The following is a 14,403-nucleotide window of genomic DNA, read 5'->3' as shown; positions in this document are numbered from 1 at the left end:
TAACCCTACACTTGGGATCCAAGGGGATCAGATGAACCTCAAGGTCTAGATCAGGATACACGACAAACCGTAGTCTCCTTCTTTTTCCTTCTTCAACCTCAGTAATTTGACGTTGGAAGTAGACTCGACTGTCTTCATGTTCGAGGTGTTCGTTGTGCTTCTGAATCTACCGTTGATTTCTAGTAAATGGAGATTCCGAATCGAAGGCAACAAGAGTCTCCTCCGGAAGATGAGTTTGAAAGACCGATCAAGCAATGAGGTAGCGACAACTGGAACAATGAGCTCGAAGAAACATATGATCTCAGCATTCAAGCTCAAAGATGCATTAAACTAATACGCTGAGGTGTTGTTAGGAAATCCCTATAATCATGGGGATTTAATTTAAACCGTGTAATTAACTCTATTGTTTAGGGATATTTATCTACAATTAATGCAATTGATTGTATTTTAATTAACAATTTTGTATTTCAATTTCAAATTCAAATATGAGATATATATATATATATATAGTAATATCCCTAAGATTAAGGGAGGATTCTTGTAACCGGGTCTATAAATAGCTTAGATTTAGTCATTTGTACTCACACACTATTTTGTATTGAGAAATGCTCTCTGAAATTGGTCTCAAAGAATTGACACAAATCTTAATAAAAGTGACTCGTGGACGTAGGCATATTTTAACTGCTGAACCACGTAAAAATCTATGTTCTTCTTTTCTTGCTAAATTATACATTTGCATAATTACTCTTGTTTTTTAGTTGACAAAAAACGCCGTCAACAACTATGTTTTAATAATTAATAAAATATCAAATTAAATAAAGATATGTAATTATTGGTTCCCTTATTTCATATATTTTGATTCAGTTTTTAAACATTTTTTTTTAATTTAATAGAACTTTAGTCAAATTAAAATAATTTTTGACCAAAATTTGGTTAAACTATATTTTAGGTCTATATTGAAAAAACTTATTTAAATGACAAATAGTGTTTTCTTGGTAAATAATACTTGAGATCATCCTTCCTCGTGTGTATTGTTTTGGTACCAACCTTCTCTAGTTGTTGTTTAAGTCCTTATTTGTGTACATGACAAGTGGCTTTTAAAAGTTGAGAGACAAAAAAAGAAAAAAAAAGTACTCTAGGAGTAAATTTGATATGAAATCATAAGTTTAGCAAATAAATGTTACCAAAATTAATTTGGGGACTTAAATTATATATTAAGGAAATGTTGGAGACTTCAAATATTATTTACATGAAGAAATAAGTTGTTTGATAATTGATAATTGATGAACATAAAAATAAAATAAAAAAGTTCTCTGGATCAAATTAAACAAAATTTAATTTTCTCTAAAATTGAAAGAAAAATGAATGGTAATGCTCACTTTTTAAATTTATAAAACTAGTTTTATTAATAAATAAAACATAACAATACATTTATAATAATATTGTTATATTATTTTATAAATAATATAATATTTTGATTAAATGAATTATGTGACAAATAATAGAGTGTGACAAATGTTAATTTTTCAAATATACCATATATTGTGGAGTTACAATTTGAGAAATGATGATCATCACAAGTTTTGTAACATATAGAGTGAAATTTCAATTCTTAAGAAATGATATCATAAGTTTTATAACTCTCACAAATATTCACCAATTGATGTGTAAAATGAGTTACACATTTTGAATTTGATTTTCATTAGCTATAACATTTTATAGTTGTTGTGTGCATAATTCTAACTCCCAAAGGAGTTTGGTGGAATTATAAAATCAAATGGTGGATGAGAACTCTATAAATAGAAACTATTTCACTCACTTGGATGTAATGTGTGAATGTGAAAAACGCACTACATAGATTAGAACACTTGTGATGACATGCTCATCTTTAGAATACTATGATGAGTATGAGAGAAGGCTTGATAAATCCTTAGAAGCATTTCTAGATAGTATTCACAAAGTGTTATTATGAGGGAGGAATTAGCTTTCAGGACAAATGTTTTGAACCTTGTTTAAGCCTTGGCATCTTCATCTTCTACCTTCTATTCTTATGTTGATTTACATAAGTTATGTAATCTCTTCTCATCTTTTTCCTTCACTTATGTAATATTATATATATATTGTACTATTTTGATTGTAATAATCTCCATTGTTATATATTTCTAACAATCTAAAAGCTATTTTTCTTGGAAGGTGATACAGTCAAAGTTTACATTGGAGGAGGATCAAGGTGACACTCTTGATACATCACAAGAGGTGGTGGCTAGAAAGGAGATGGAGAATATTCATTTTATGGTAAGTGTAAATGTAGTTCTGTAATGTCCCAAAACTCCTAATAAGATTAAGAGCTTAGATTAGCGTGCTGAGAGGGCACACAGAATAAATATGTGAATTATATTAAGATATAATTGAGTATGCATGATTATGTGTATTAAAGATGCTTAAAGACCCGCTTTTGTTAAAAAAAAAGGGGCATTTTCATAATTTTGACCCATTGAGGGTATAATTATAATTTTAAATGCTATGTGATTAAGACCACATTAATATGTGGATATATTTGTGATATTCGGCATGAGTCGATCATTTTGAGCAATTTAGCGAAAAAGTCACACCGCGCATTTATACCCGGCTCGGGGTGAGCCAAGGGGTATTTTGATAGTTTTGCGTATTTCTAGAATTATCGGCAAATGAAATATTATTGGGGAAAATATTTTTATTTGGAAGATTAGAGGATTTAATTGGGAATTTTGGGTGTAAATTGAGGTTTAGTGGAAATTGAGGCAAAATGACTATTTTTCCATTAGGGTGCCTTGTTGGGAAGCTATGAGAAGAGGGTAGAATGGTCATTTGACCATTGGATTAGGCCAAGGTAGTTACAGCCCACCTCCCCACGTTCTACACTCTCCCTTTCTCTTTGGTTTTCCCATTGCACACCTTCTAGTGGTTCAAGCACACACTAAGTAAGATTGATTTTTTTTTGGTGGATTTGGGGACTTTGAAGGAGATTCAAGCTGTTGCGAAGAGGATTGAACTACCAAGGATATCTATTAGCTCTTGGGATTTTGAAATTCAGAGGTAAGATCCTTGTTCCTTCTCTTTGGTGTTCTTAATAGAGAGTTTGAAGGTTTAATGACAATTTTGGCTTGTTTTGGGTGGCAAAGGTGGGTTAAATGGATATTAAATCTAGTCTATAATTGTTCTTATTGTTTGATTGTGGCTGGAATTCGTGTCTGGGGGTATGATTCTTGGATTTTGGGGAGAAAGTTTGAGTTTGAAACTCAAACTTGAAAGTTGTAGTTCTAAGGTATTTCCAAGGTGTTTGCAGGTATTTTGTGTTGGGAATATATGGCTTTACTCTTTGCAAATCAATAATGAATAATGATAATAATGCAATATTCCAAACCCTAGATGTTGATCAAGATTCAAATTCAAAGTATGAAGGAAATTCTTGATAATCAAAGAAACATGTTAATGATATGAGTGTTAATCTTGAATATAAAGAATTAAATAATTAAATGATGATAAAATGAATTTAGATACATTTAATCATCAATACTAACAATGAATAACATAATAGAATTATAAAATACAAGATTAGGGTTAGAGAGATACAACCTTTGTATTAAGCAACTTGAATCTCCAAACTTGGGAAACTTATAAGGCTTATACACAATAATGATATTGTTGTCCAAAATATCTATTCCAAGCATTCCCAATTACTTGAAGCTTCAACTAAGTAGAATGAGATTTGGGACTGAACAAGTCTTGAAACTCATGCAAGTCAAGCAAGCTTGATGAGTTTCTTGGAGAAAACTTTGTTCTTAGAAAGCTAGAGAGAGAATGAGTTTTAGAGAGAGAGTTGGAAAGTGTGATAAAGTCTTTTCAACTCTAATAACCCATATATATAGTGTAGGCATCATCATTAGTCTAACCAATAGGATTAGCCCATTTAAAACACATAATTTGAAGCATTTTACGTAAACTGTATAGCCCTAAAAGACTGCCTAGGCGATGTATCGTCTGTCAGGCGATATGTCGCCTACTAGCAGGCGATGCATCGCCTGCTAGGCTTTTGAAGCCCTTCGCATTTTGGCAATGCTATGCCACTTAGGGGGCGACGTATCGCCACCCTCTCTGACTTTGGACCCCTCCAATGGTCCTAAAATTTCTCCAAATGCTACCAAACATTTTGGGAATGTTTGGATACCTCATTGTATCACTTTAGACCCATAAAAGTCACTTTTAGATGCCTTCAACACAATCTCATGTTTTCACTTCTCTTTAAGTGAAAATTGTTAAGTGCTTTACACCTCAACGTGTAAACATCTTAACCATTATATTTAACCAATCTCAACATTTTGAAGTGGCATATGAGTTATGCTATGGAATTGTGGTCGAATTGTGGTTAGAAAACGGCTGAAAGTCTGTGTTACGTCAATTTTTAGGCCTAGTTATGTAGGGGAAGTCGTAACTTTTGAATTAGGGAAGAACACATGAATTCTAGGCTTATTTTTGGTTTCTCACGACCTAGCGTGACCGCGCTAGAGTCCTAGAAAGAGCGAGATTTTGAATTTGATTTGGGGTTCCGGAGCTAGTGGCGCGATCGTGCCAGTGCTCTGAATACCCTAAACTTTATGTGGGCGGGACCGCGCCCAGGGGCAAGTGCGACTGCACCAGGTGCTCCGAAATGTGGAATTTTTGAATTTTGGGAATAAGGCTCGAGGTTCCAAGGGTCTTTCTTGGGGGCCCACTTGAGGGCTCGGGGGGCGTTTTTATTACCCCGTTAACTGGAGTTAGTAGTTCCAAGGGTTAGAGTTTAGATTGGTACTCAAGATCTGAGTTTAGTCCCTAATGAGTGATTCATTTACATTGTGACTAGGGTTTCTGCCAGGCTCCGGATAGGGATCGTACAACTTTTTGCGCAGGACCCAAGGTAAAAAAACTGGCATATGCACATAGATCAAATTGATTGTCATGCATACTAGCATTGATTTATTTGTGAATGATTGGTGCAATTGACATTCGACCATCATGTGTAATGTGGGATGATCAACCATTGTGCGTAACATGGGCATGAAGGCAAGTCCAGTTTAAGGGTGCAGTCCCCACTTGCCCGACATGGATTGTAGGCTTGGTACCGGAGTATGCACCTCGCTCGGTTGGGTCATTCAGCAATGCCATTTTCCTGGGCTGTGTAAATGATTCATGTGATTGAAATAAGTACACTTGCAAACTGTGAAACATGTTTACGATTTATATGATTGGAATAAATGCACTTTGTATTCTGCGAAGCATGTGTTTATTGCTTATAAATAATTGAATTATCATTATGCCATGTGGGGTTTTCTTGTTGGGCCTTGGCTTATGGGTATTCTATGGTGGAGGTAAGGGCAAGCTAGAGTTGGACCAGCCATGAGTTGGAGGGCTTTGGAGCGGCGCGTACATATTCGGTCTGCTTGGCCACCACGGTTGTAACAACCCAAAAATGCTAATAAGATTTAGTGCCTTGATTAGCGTGCCGGGAGGGAATAATTGGATATAAGTGTGTTTAATTGATTAAATGCGTGACTATGTGGCATGCACGATATATAAGATGAGATGAATATATTTATATGCATGTTTATGAGTATTAGATATGCATGTGGGCTCGTTATTGTTTATAAGGGCATATCTATAATTTTGGCCTGTTAAGGGCATAAATGTGATTATATGTGTTAAATGGTTGAGACTATATTATTATGTGGATATATTTACAGTATACGACTCGAGGCGATCCTAGTGAGCGAATTAGCGAAATAGTCACAACAGGGTTTAATACCCGGCTCGGGGTGAGCCTAGGGCTATTTTGGGAACTTAGAGAATATTTTGGGGTTTATTGAGTAATGAGTGAGTATTTGGTAATTAGTTGGACATGTCGGGATTTAGCAAGGATTTATAGGAATACTCAAGGACTTAGCAGGATGTGGCATATGACGAAACTGCCCTTAGTGGCACTTGAGGATTTAGATAGACTTAAGGGGAAATTTGTTCTTTGGGTTAGAGGATAAGGTCAACTGAACTCAGGGGATAACCAGAATACTCTCAGCACTTAAACACTCTCTCTCTTTCTCTCTCTCACTCTCACTCTTACATGATCTCTCTCTCTCTCACTCTAGAACCTAAGAAAACTATGAAGTTTTGAAGGAGAAACTCAAGGAATTCAGCAGGAAAGTTTGGGGAACTTGAGGCTGAAGCTTGGAAAACTTAAAGTTTATGGAGGATAGAGGAAGCTCAGGTCAGATTGCCAGCTGGGGTAGGGAATTCTATAGCTTTTACTGAGTTTTCATTTTGGCTTTGAAGTTTTATGGGGTTAGACTATAGGATGTGATCCTTATATTTTAATGGGTTGGTGGAGTAAGTTTTAGGGTATTTAGTTTGAATATGTTGCTGTGATATGAACTCTGGGTTTAATTATGAGAATAGGGGATTAATTGGGTGAAGATTTAAGGGTTTGGCTGAGAAGAAATGCATGGATTTTTGGGTTCGGAGGCCCGAGTCGCAACCCTGTTCTTCAAGTCCGCAGCCCATGTCCTCCAGCAGGAAGGGCCTTGCCCTCTAACCAAGTAGCGGGACGCAGCCCTAGCGGGCATGCCGCAACCCTAAATGGAAAGGAAAAAAGAAGCTAATGTTTAGGCTTAGGGATTTAAACCTAAGCGCTCGGGACAAATTCTACTACCCAGTTTAGTAGAATTCGAGGTCCCGGAGGCTAGAGTATTATTCCAAAGTCATTTAATTGGATTAGAATTTGATAGTTACCCATCATTGCTTGTGACTAGGGTTACCGTTAAGGCTCAGGACTGAGGATCATCCTTGGGACCGCTCTTTATCCATCGCTCGGGATTCGAGGTAAGAAAACTGCACCCATGTGGTTGTGAACGGGACTGAGAATACCTGTAATTGAACATGTGTGTTCTGTAAATTATATATATGTTATACGTGATGTGAAAATACAGCCTAAGGGTGTCGGGGCTGATGATAAGTGTGCTGAACGCAGCTTGGCCTAAGCGACCCGAGATCAACTAAATAACCAGAGGGCTCAGCCTAAGGGAACTGACACCTAAATATTTGTATTACAAATTGTAGAGTCCAAGAACTTTACTTAGCTAATTGTTTAGTAGTATTATAGTATGTTTAGTGTTATCATTGTTACTTTGGATTTTTGGTTCAGACCGGGAGTTATTTGGACACTCATAGTAGTACTTATAGATTTTCTAAGTTTAACCTATAGTTTAAGAATATTAAGTATAACCTAAGGTTTGATTAATGTGTCTGATATTAAGGAATATATTATTATATTATAAGGTTTAGACATCAACCAATAGGATTTTAAGCACATGTTTTGAATGGTAATTAAGGATTTAGTATTTTTGAGGATTAAATTAAATAAGGGTAAAAGTTTGAATGTATAGGGTCAGTCAGCAGCTTTGAGCACGTTGAGGGCTTAGTCAAGGCTGTTTACTCCATTCAAACTCAGCTAAAAATGTGTAAATTCGTGTTTAAATATTCAGCGTATGCCGATATATCGCAGCTATAGGGGGCGATATGTCGCAGCACGTAGATACGGAAAACACGAATCGATGCACGGTCGCCTCGGGAACAAAGGTCCAGGCGATATATCGCCTATAGGGGGCGATATATCGCCTCCACCAGCATGTTTTCAAATTCGTTTGAATTCTTTTCCCTTCAGCCATTCAAACTCCTTCAACAGTCCAGCATCTTCTGAACGAGTCTTCAGCCTCTGCTGAACGATTATTCAAATGATTTTCACCTAAAAAGCCATTATTTTTATTCAAGTAAAATCAAGATATTTTCATTCCCAAACTCTATAAATAGGACCTAGTACCCAGCCATTATTCACCATTTGCTCTAAGTTCAGAGGCTGCTAGTGTTAAGTGAGTGAGAGAGTGTAAACACTTGGTTTGGGGAAAGACTATAAGCTTAAACATCATAAGCTTATCAAACACTTGGGAAGTAAGTGAGTGCTATAGTATTTCGGTGGATGTTAGATTGATCTTGCAATCTTTGAGGTAAACCCAAAACTCTAGTCCTTTCTGTATTCTATGTTATTTCTTTTCTCAAAACCTTCTACTCAGTCCCCTAACCTTATTCTTATTTTTGGTTAGGGAATCCAAGTTCTTAAGCACTTAAGTGGTGGTAAGCATATTTTCGTTTAATGGTTTAGTCTTCCTATTCTCTTTCATTTCATCTCCTTTCTTTAGACTCACCCTTGTTCATTGTGGTTTTAGGAGTGTTCCAAAAGTCCTAACTCAGTCCATTTTATCCCGGTAACTTTGGTAAGGAAAATAGGCTAGAATTAATATGTTATGTGCTTATGTTATCTATATGTTTATGTTATTAAAAGTGTTATGATATGTATATGTGTATGTAGGCTTGGGCATATGACCCATATGACTAACAAGACCCCAAATGGGTTATGGGCATATGACCTACTTAGCTAGTAGGACCCCATTAACCCCATGGGCATATGCTTGTTTAGTCTATGGGACCCCAAGTAATAATGGCCATTATAATAAGTGTATGTTATATGTATTATGTTAAGTCTTTATGTTTTCTTATGAAATTGTGTATATGACTATGTGTTAGGTTTTTCCTTGCTGGGCATTAGGCTCACTCCTTTCTGTTTATGTGCAGGAAAATAAGCTTAGAGGCGGTAAGATTCGTGATGCTTGGGAGGATGTGTATCGATGATGAATGGAGTCAAGGGGCCGAGCGTTATCGATTCGAGGATGTAGTCTCCTTTTATGTTTTTTATGGTTTTACATGTATTTTCCGCATTATTATGTAATGTCTTTTATTTTAAATCTTATTTTGTTTTAAAGACAATGGGATCCCAAAATCCTTCTTAGTATTCTGTTTCTTTGTAAATAACTCTTATTTTCAAGTTACTCAATAAATTATGGTATTTTCGTAAAATGTAAGTTTTTATGTATAGTTTCGATAATGGTCCAATTAGTCTAGATTAGTGGGTCATTACACAAATTGAGTTATATGTTTTAAAGTATATGTTTATCATTGCTTGACTTAATACTTGTATTCTGTTGATTAATTGAACTAATTGGATTGAAGTTGTTATATACTCTTGTTGTTGTCTATGCTTGTTGATTATGGTTTTCTTGTTGAGTCTTGGCTCACGGCTGCTATGTGGTGCAGGTAAAGGCAAAGAAAAGTTGGACCAACCATGAGTTGGAGAGCTCTGGGGGCGGAGTGTACATCGACAGCTGCTCGACCGCCACGACCGAGGGAATTATAGGAACTAGAACTCTTAACTGTATTTTGCCATTAAGACTGGCCACTGCTGCAATAACTTTTGAGAGTCCTTTCCGCATTGTAAATCTTATTTTTGGGATCCCATGTATCAAACTCTTATTTGAATGGAAATCAATCATTTTATAATCAAAATCTTTTAACCATAACTTGTCAGATGACTTTGGAAACACATTTTAGTTCAAAAGATCTGATTAGCAGGTCTTGCACTATTTTAAACACACAGTGTAACGGTCCTGGTTACCTAGGGCGTTACAACTTAGTATTAGAGCGGTCTAGGTTTAAGGGTACCTGAAGACTGGTTGAGCAAGTACACTCGCCGCTAAAGGCAAGCTCAACTTAGGGTTTGGTAACCATATATGTTATTATGTGTTTAAATGTTTAAATGGAATATAAATGCTTTATCTAGATGATATATAGGGAGCATGTGATATACTGATGAGGTCTGGCCCTTGACTGCTATGTGAATATGTTAAGGTGTGCTTATTAACATTTCTACAGTACGTGAATAATTGTTTAAATGCCTGTTTGTATCATGATTATGCTTTGTGGCTTGGATATTGGTGTTGGACCGTGGAATGAATATAAACCTGCTATCATTGGCTGATTGCCGAGTCGTTGATTGTAGATAAACTTGGATATTTATGCGTCCAAGGAGTTCAATACGGCTAGCCGCCACTGGGGTCGAGGCTAGAGATGATGAGCAGGGTTAGAACCCTCCGCCAGTCCCTAAGAACTAGCAACAGTAGCTTGTTGATATGCAAGCCAGACTTCAGAGTCAGGAAGAGCAGATTTTCCTTCTGAGGCAACAAGCTCTGTCAGGGAGTGCTGCGCTTAACTTGCCACATGTTGTGGCACCAGCTGTACAACCACCTGAGATTGGAAACAGGTGGGAGCCACTTTATGAAAGATTCAAGAGATAACTTCCTCTAATCTTTGAGGGAGGACCAGATCCACTGAAGGTTGAACAGTGGATGAGTATGATCACCTCCATCCTGGATTTTATGAGGGTATAAGGTAATGTCAGGGTGGCCTGTGCCACCTATATGCTAAGGGAGGATGCCCGTATTTGGTGGGAGGTGGCATCATAGGTTCGAGATGTTTATGCAATGAGTTGGGATGGGTTCAGAGATTTGTTCAACAAGAAATATTATAACAATGCCATCAGGGTAGCGAAGGTGAATGAGTTCATTGGGTTGGTACAGAGTAGCATGACAGTTACTGAGTATGCCCTAAAATTTGACAGGCTAGCGAAGTTTGAACCAAATCTAGTGCCTATAGATGTAGATAGGCAGGACAGATTTTTTCGAGGGCTTAATGCTATAATAGCCAGAGATGTGAGGATCACATCAATGCCCGGGGAGATGATTTATGCCTAGACTGTTGGGAAGGCTCTTACTGCTGAGGAGGCAAAGAATAAGATCTGGAGGGAGAGCGTTGCGAGATGGGATGTTCGCAGGGCAGTGCCTCCATATATAGGGTCTGGTAGGGGCGGAGACCCTAGTGATCAGAAGAGGAAGACCCCTGACACCTTGACCACTGCTGGTCCTAATAGGAGGGGTCGTGGTGCCCAGGGAGGCAGTGAGTCATGGAGGAGCTATCCAGAATGCAATAGATGCAGGAAATGCCATCTGGGTGGAGGCTTGTTACTTGTGCGGGGTGGTTGGACACCTCAAGAAGGATTGCCTAATGTTGAAGAATGAGGAACTAGGGAAGGTGGACAGCTTGACTCCAACTCAAGTGTTCACCTTGACACAGGCAGAGGCTAAGGCTAGTCCCTCGATAGTGACATGTCAGCTTTCTAGTGCTGGCTCTTCATATACTGTATTGATTGACTCTGGTGCTACACATTCATTTGTTTCTAGTAAAGTGATTAATAGATTGTGTAGGCCTAGTGAGTATTATACTGTAGGATTTGGGACTATGCTGCCTATAGGGGAGCTGGTAGTTTCTAGGAGATGGATTAGAGCACTGCCAGTGATGGTGGATAGTAGGGAACTATCAGTAGATTTGATTGAGTTGGGTACGGAAGATTTTGATATGATATTGGGAATGGATTGGCTAGTTAGATATGGGGCCACTATAGATTGTAGGAAGAAGATGGTGGCTTTTGAGCCTAAGGGTGAGGACCCCTTTGTTTTTTTGGGTATTATGCTTGGACCCCACATTCCTAAGATATCAACGTTGAGGGCTAGGGACCTGCTACAAGGAGGTTGTATAGGTTTTCCAGCTAGCGTGGTGGATACCACTAGAGTTACACTAGTGGGACCGAGAAAGACTAGATTGGTACATGAGTTCTTGGATGTGTTTCCCAAGGATTTACCGGGACTGCCATCGCACAGGGAAATTCAGTTTGTCATTGAGTTAGCATCAGGTACAGAGCCAGTGTCAAGAGCACCATATAGGATGGCTCCGGCAGAGCTAAAGGAGTTGAAAATACATTTGCAGGAGCTTCTATATTTGGGGTTTATCAGACCTAGCTTCTCGCCATGAGGTGCTCTGATTTTATTTGTGAAGAAGAAGGATGGGACTCTGAGAATGTGCATAGACTATAGGGAGTTGAATAAGTTGACCATCAAGAACAAGTACCCCTTACCGAGGATAGATAACTTGTTCGATCAATTGCAGGGTAAGATAGTATTCTCAAAGATTGATCTTCGATCTGGTTATCACCAGCTGAGGATCAAAGATGAGGATATTCTGAAGATGGCCTTCCGTACGAGGTACAGGCATTATGAGTTCTTGGTCATGTCGTTTGGTTTGACCAATGCCCCAACATCGTTTATGGATCTGATGAACAAGGTGTTCAAGGACTTCTTAGACCAGTTTGTGATTGTCTTCACCAACGACCTCCTAGTTTACTCTAGCTCATAGGCAGAACATGAGCAGCATCTCCGACAGGTATTACAAATATTGAGAGGTGTCAGTTATATGCTAAATTTAATAAGTGTGAGTTCTGGCTACCAGAAGGGACATTCCTTGGACATATTGTTAGTGGAGATGGGATTACGGTAGATCTGGCCAAGGTAGAGTTAGTTAGGGATTGTTCGAGGCCAAGGAATGCTTCGGAGGTTAGGAGCTTCCTTGGACTAGTAGGATATTATAGACGGTTCGTAGAAGGGGTTTTAAAGATTGCCACACCGTTGACTGAGTTGACACGGAAGAATCTAAAGTTCTCCTGGTCATATAAATGTGAGGGTAGCTTCCAAGAGTTAAATCGACGATTGATTACTGCTCCTGTGTTGAGCCTCCCTTCAGAGGGAGGGAAGTTTGTAATGTACTGTGACACGTCGAAACTAGGATTGGGATGTGTGTTGATGCAGAATTAGAATGTTATTGCCTATGCATCATGAAATTTGAAGGATTATGAATAACGATATCCTACCCATGACTTGGAATTGGCAGCAGTGGTATTCTCTCACTCTTACACGATCTCTCTCTTTCTTTCACTCTAGAACCTAAGAAAACTATGAAGTTTTGAAGGAGAAACTCAAAAAATTCAGCAGGAAAGTTTGGGGAATTTGAGGTTAAAGCTTGTAAAACTTAAAGTTTGTGGAGGATAAAGGAAACTCGGGTCGGATTTCCAGCTGAGGTAGGGAATTTTATAGCTTTTACTGAGTTTTCATTTTGTCTTTGAAGTTTTATGTGGTTAGACTATAGGATGTGATCCTTGAATTTTAATGGGTTGGTGGAGTAAGTTTTGGGGTATTTAGTTTGAATATGCTGTTGTGATATGAACTCTGGGTTTAATTTTGAGAATAGGGGTTTAATTGGATGAAGATTTAAGGGTTTGGCTGAGAAAAACACAGAATAAATTCATGGATTTCTGGGTTCGGAGGCCCGAGCTATGGCCCGCCTGTTTGAAGAGGCTGGAGAGGCCTCTAGTTTTCCCATGCATCGCAACCTGTGTCCTCCAGCAGGAAGGGCCTTGCCCTGTGACCAAGTAGCAGTCGCGACCCTAAATGGAAAGGAAAAGGGAAGCTAAGGTTTAGGCTTGGGGATTTAAACCTAAGCGCTCAGAACGAATTCTACCACCCAGTTTAGTAGAATTCTAGGTCCCGGAGGCTAGAGTATTATTCCAAAGTCATTTAATTGGATTAGAATTTGATAGTTACCCATTATTGCTTGTGACTAGGGTTACCGTTAAGGCTCAGGACTGAGGATCGTGCTTGGGACCGCTCTTTATCCATCGCTCGGGACTCAAGGTAAGAAAACTGCACTCATGTGGTTGTGAACGGGACTGAGATTCCCTGTAATTGAACATGTGTGTTCTATGAATTATATATCTGTTATATGTGATGTGAAAATACGGCCTAAGGGTGTCGGGGCTGATGATAAGCGTGCTGAACGCAGCTCGGCCTAAGTGAGCCAGGATCAACTAAATAACTAGAGGGCTCGGCCTAAGAGCGCCGTCACCTAAATATTTGTATTACAGATTGAGTTATATAATTGAAAGTATATGTTTATCGTTGCCTAGCTTAATACTTGTATTCTATTGATTAATTGAACTAATTGGATTGAAGTTGTTATATACTCTTGTTGTTGTCTATGCTTGTTAATTATGGTTTTCTTGTTTAGTCTTGGCTCATGGGTGCTACGTGGTGCAGCTAAAGGCAAAGAAAAGTTGGACCAACCATGAGTTGGAGAGCTCTGGGGGCGGAGTGTACATCGACAGCTGCTCGACCGCCACGACCGAGGGAATTATAGGAACTAGAACTCTAAACTGTATTTTGCCATTAAGACTGGCCACTGCTGCAATAACTTTTGAGAGTCATTTCCGCATTGTAAATCTTATTTTTGGGATCCCATGTATCAAACTCTTATTTGAATGGAAATTAATCATTTTATAATCAAAATCTTTTAACCCTAACTTGTCAGATGACTTTAGAAACACATTTTAGTTCAAACGACCTCATTAGCAGGTCTTGTACTATTTTAAATACACAGGTAATGGTCCTGGTTACCCAGAGCGTTACAATGGTCAAGTTATTTTGAGAAAAGTAGAGCAATTAGTTCAGTTTTGCTGCTTAGGTCCACTATTTTTGTAATGTTTAATATAATTATTTTTTTTTTATAAAC

Source organism: Humulus lupulus, chromosome X (assembly GCF_963169125.1).
Source record: "Humulus lupulus chromosome X, drHumLupu1.1, whole genome shotgun sequence".
Lineage (NCBI taxonomy): Eukaryota > Viridiplantae > Streptophyta > Magnoliopsida > Rosales > Cannabaceae > Humulus > Humulus lupulus.
Note: the sequence above shows the minus strand (reverse complement) of the source record.